The sequence below is a fragment of the Gavialis gangeticus genome, unplaced genomic scaffold, assembly GCF_001723915.1.
Source record: "Gavialis gangeticus isolate Ggan-Ray unplaced genomic scaffold, GavGan_comp1, whole genome shotgun sequence".
NCBI lineage: Eukaryota > Metazoa > Chordata > Crocodylia > Gavialidae > Gavialis > Gavialis gangeticus.
Window position 1 is genome coordinate 36,916,021 of NW_017728998.1, and position 5,434 is coordinate 36,921,454.

The window sequence follows — 5,434 nt, forward strand, 5'->3', positions numbered from 1 at the left end:
CCCCCCCCCCCCCCCCCCAGCCAGGATGTCATTTAGGATGGTGACCTTCAATGTTCATGGCTGCAGGAAGGGTCTCCAGAGATGCCAGCTGCTCTCCTTCCTTCATGAGGGTGATTACCCCATGGTGCTTTTGCAGAAGACCTGGATGACTCTGGCTGACAAGCCTAAATGCCAGCTGGAGTGGGGAGGCAAGGTCTTTTTAGTCACCTCTTGGCTACCTCTTGCAGGGTGGCTACCCTGTTCTTCCCCAGGCCTGCAGCCGGAGGTTCTCCAGGACATGGAGGTGGTGCTGGGCTGCCTGCTGCACCTCCGGGTCCAAGTGCAGGGGCTGGTCCTGAACCTTTTTGAACATGTATGCCCATGCAAAGGACCCAGAATTGGTGGACTTTTTTCCACCAGGCGTGAGGGTTGAGAGTGCCAATGTAAATGGACAAGTGCCTGGTCCTTGGTGGGGATTTTAACATCATCCTAGAGGCACGAGACCAGTTGGGCAGGGAGTGGAACCAGGCTGCTGTGGGCATCCTCAGGGAGCTCTTGATGGATTACTCCCTGGTGGACATCTGGCATGCCTGTCACCCTACTCATCTCATCACTTCCACCTATGTGAGGGTGGGGGAGGAGCATGCATGGGACTCCTGGTTGGACCAGGCTTATAACTTTGCTGCACTTTGCCTGGGCCCACTCCTGGCATCCAACCAACTCCTTTCAGTGAGCACCACCTTGTCTGGGCCCAGGCCACACTAGGGCATGGGCATGTGAGGGTTGGCCTACTGGTATTTCAATGCCAGTCTGCTGGAGGATGTGGTCTCCAGTGAGGCCTTCCAGGAGTTCTGGCTGGTTGGGTGGGGACAATGGGCAGCTTTCCCCTCAGATTGGAGATGGTGGGATGTGGGGAAGGTGCACATCCCAGCTTTTTTGCCACAGTTACACGCGGGGGATACCCGTCAGAGGGGATGCAGTCCAGAAGCAGCTCAAGCAGGATGACCACAGCTCCTGTAGTGCATTTGTCTGCTCATGTGTCCAGCTTCTTCAGGAGATGGACCACAGCTCCAACTTCTTCTATGTCCTAGAGATGAGGCGGGGGCCCAAGAAGTACTTCTCCTGCCTTCTAGCAGATGTCAGCACCCCCCTCACAGATCTGGTTGAGATGTACCAGCATACAGTGGACTTCTACAAAGACCTCTTCTCCCTGCATCTGACTAATGCCAAAGCCTGTCAGACCCTGTGGGAGGGACTCCCACAGGTCAGTACAAGTGCCTGGGACCAGCTGGGGGCTCCACTCACTCTGGCTGAGTTTTTTTTTTTCTTCACCACCCTCCACCTGATGCCTGGCAACAAGGCACCAGGCATTGATGGGCTAACCATGGTGTTCTACCGGGCCTTCTGGGATGTCCTGATCCTGGACTTTGCTGCAGTCTGGGCTGAATCCAAAGGAAGTGGGGAACTTCCTCCATCAGGCCAGGAGGTTGTGCTGAACCTCCTGCTGAAGAAGGGGGATCCCCACAACCTGAGGAACTGATGTCTCATGTCCCCCCTCTGCACGGACTAAAAAGTAGTAGTGAAGGCCCTCTTGCTGTGCCTGTGGTCCATGCTGATAGACGTTATCCATCCCAACTGGATGTACATGGTGCCTGGACGTTCCATCCTTGACAACCTGTACCTGGTTTGGGACCTCCTGGAGCTAGTGCACTGGGAGGACCTGTCTTTTCACCTTCCTATCCCTGGACAAGGCAAAGGCACATGACAGAGTGGTTCATGGGTACCTCATAGGCATGCTGTGTGGGCTTTTGGGCCCCACTTTGTGTGGGTTCTCCAGATGCTGTACACCTCTACAGCATGTTTGTTCAAGCTCAGCTGGACCCTGATGGAGCCCATCCTGTTCAGGAGAGGGGTGTGTCAAGGCTGCCCACTGTCAGGCCAGGTATACGCCTTGGCCCTGGAGCCCTTCCTTGTCCTCCTGTGGAGGTGGGTGGCAGGGTTGATGCTCCGGGAGCCAGCAGCATGGCTGGTTTTGTCAGCGTATGCTGTCAATGTATTTCTTGTAGTCCAGGACTTGGGCAACCAGGTGCAGGTGAAGGCCTGCCAGGCATTGTACTTGGCAACCTCCTCTGCCTGGGTCAAGAACTTTGGTCTGATGGTGGGTGGCAGGTAGGCTCGCTCCCACACATGCTTCACCAGATCCACTGGTTCATGGGGTCGCTGCTCTTCTTGGGGGCTCTACTTGTCCCCCACAGGCCATGCCCTCTGGAGAACTGGCACCAGCTGGAAGCAAGGGTGGTGGAACAGCTCTGGTCATGGGCAGGGATCCTGAGATGTCTCTCCCTGTGTGGGAGAGTGCTGGTGCTGAACCAGCTGGTCCTGTCCATGCTCTGGGAATGCCTATGTCCTCTGAGGTCCTGGCAGGACTCCAGAGATGGGTGCTGGAGTTTTTCTGGCCAGGACAGCACTGGGTTGCTGCAGAGGTCCTGAGCCTCCCCTTGCAGGAGAGTAGTCAGAGCCTGGTTTGCCTGCATAGCCAGGCCCTGATGTTTTGCCTTCAGGCCCTGCAGCAACTGCTAGATAGTGTCAGTAGCCACATGGCATGGGGCAACCTGAGGTGTGCCTTCCTCTGCCACTTCTGGGAGCTCTGATATGACTGGCAGCCTCTCAGCCTACAGGACTTCTCCCTGCAGGACCTGTGAGGGCTGCCAGATTTCTTCCAGGACCTCCTCTGGGCCTGGAAGCCAGTTTCTGCCTCCAGGTCCCCTGCAACTCTCGTCCAGGGAGCCAATCTACTTGTAAAGCCCCTCCTCTGGAACCCCCAGCTGGAGGTGCCAAGAACACAGGCGCCCCAGTTGTGACGGGTTGATCCTGGCTGGTGTCACCTATATCAGAGACCTCCTGGACTATGATAGGCAGGAGTGGGTGGATCCTGTGCATGGGTCTACCCATGACACGTGTAACCTGCTGTCTGCTCCAGGAGGAGAAGTCTGCCCTACCTCCCAATGCCCTTGCCCTTTTTGATTTGGACCTGTGTGGTAGTGGTGGTCCCTGCTCCCCTGTGCTCTCCAGCCTACCAGAGTTTGTCATGGGGTTGGCACTTTGCCCAACCACTGTGCTCCCTACTCCGCGACCTAAGCTGGCTGGAGGACACCAGACCAGTCTGCTTTTCCACCGTCCATCACCACCACCTCTACATGCTCACATGCCACCCTTGCATCCTGCCCAGACACCAAGTGGTGGGATCTGCTTGGTGAGGGTATAGCTGGGGCACCCTGGTGGCTGAGCCTGTATTCCACCTTTATTCCATGAGCCACTGGGGACCTCAGATGGTGGCTCCCCCATGGAGTTGCCACCATGAATGTGTATGTGATAAGCTTCACAGCCACCATGGTCTCCTGCCCCTTCTGTGGGCAGAGGGAGACCGTGGCACACATGACTCTCAAGTGTGCCAGGATGCAGATCCTCCACTTCCAGAACCTCCTCCTGAGGTTCTAGTTGAATTTCACCCCCACCTTTTTGTTTTTGGTCACCCCATACGTGGCCCCACCATGTCCCAGGACCTCCTGGTCAACCTCCTCCAGGCCCTGGCCAAGTGGGCCCTGTACTTGACCAGGAAGGAGGCTCTGGCCAGGAAGGTGCCCAGAGACTGCAGGGCCACTTCCCTCTCACTTGTCCAATCGTGTTTCTGGGCAGAGTAACAGTGGGCGACATCCACCGGCTCCTTGGATGCCTTTGAGGACCAATAGCTGTGGCCCAGGGGGCTCTGCTTTCTGTTCCCCTCAGGCACACTTATTTTTATGTTTTGATCCTTTGACCCACACACAACTCCTATTCTTTTTTTTTCATTAGTTGTCCCAAGATTTTAGTTGTTCCATTTGTCCATTAGCCCTGTAAAAAGGGGCTACTATTTAGCCAGGTGGGCCTTGCCCATGGTAATCGGATGGACAAATAGAGAAGACCTTCTGGGACTTGGCCAATCTCCTCAGATACCATGGGAGCACTACCCCTTGTGCCATCTGGACTGCTGAAGCAGCCCTGAGAGTCTCCTGTACCCTCTACCCATGGCTGTAACCTGTGGCCCCAAGGATGCACACCTGCCAGGCCCAGATGGGGACTGCACAGCCAGTAGAGGCACCTGCACATCTGGGTCAGCTTCCAGTGGGCTGTGGCTGCACAGTTGGCCTTTGTGCAGCGCTATTGCCATGTATGCTACCACCCGGCCATCTGGGCAGCTAGCGCCTGGAAGATGTCCCAGGTGTGGTGGCCTGCTTTGAACTGTCAAAGTGGCCAGGAGGTCAGCCACCTCCAGCTGGGTCCTGGATGACAGGTATGAGCAGGTTCCTTTGCCTAGTGCCTGTCACTTGTCTCACTATCAGGAATTCTGGTGGTCCCTATTTTAAAAACTGCAAAATCCCTGATAAAAAAATACCCCCAAATCCATGTTCTTCCACTATTAAAACAGAAGACCACTAGATATATAAAGAGAGAGAGAGATCAGTTGGGCAATGTTTTATTGATGCATTTACAATTTTAAAGTAATTTGGAAACCTAACAGTGCCCCTGTCATCATAATAAAATAAATTCTAAATATCCATACAGTTTGGTATTTACTTTTGGCTTTTTTGTCATAGAAAAATCAGAGCTGACGCTACCCACTGTTCACCAGGATGTGCAGCGCTGAGCAGCACTGAGATGCCTATGCACTGCCCCTGCCCTTCCCCATCACTCTCAACCCACAGCCTACCCCCTGTCCCCATCCCCTCACTCCTGACCCACAGAGCCAGGTATGTGGGTGAGAGGTTTGTGGGGGTGGCTTGATGGCTGCCGCTGCTGCTGGTGATTGAAGGCCAGGCAGGAGACCGGGGCCGGCACAGCGCCACATGTGTCCCTTCTGCTTCAGGAAGTGGCAGAGCCACCTGTACTGCCAGTGGGCCAGTGCTGCTCATGTGGTCTGCCTTTTGCTGAGCTGAGTCCTGCCTCCATGGAACTGGCCCTGCTCAGTGGCACATGGTCCCAGCCACTGGGTGAGAGCACAGGCAGCCCCACTGCTTCCTGAAGCAGCAGGGCACCGTGCGGCACTAGGCGAGCTGGGCCAGTCCCGCAACAAATAAGTGGTGCCAGCTCTGAGGTGATCGGGCCATGCTGCGCTGTGGGGAGGGCTAGCAACAGGGGGCCCTGAGCACCCTACGCCACCTGCTGCTGCGGGGGTAATGTTTTTCTTTAAAAAAAAAAAAGGCAAAAAAGAAGAAAAAGTTAAATTTTTGCTAACTTTATAAGCTACTTGCTCCCTATGACTTTTTTTTTTAACTATGTCGGTAGCTGTACTGTGAATGTCTTTATCACTTGAACCAAGCAACACATCTTTCCATGGAGTGAAGATCTCTGACAGTTTCCAATTAACACTTTAAAGACATATAAGCTACAGTTTACTCAAACCACCACACCAAGAATG

General features: G+C 54.6%; 1 long non-coding RNA gene across 1 annotated transcript in view; it reads right to left on the bottom strand.

Annotated features, from left to right (window-relative positions):
• Window positions 1-5,434, bottom strand: part of LOC109289614 — a 29,609-nt gene that overhangs the window by 15,084 nt on the left and 9,091 nt on the right. The gene's annotated exons all lie outside the window — the stretch shown is intronic.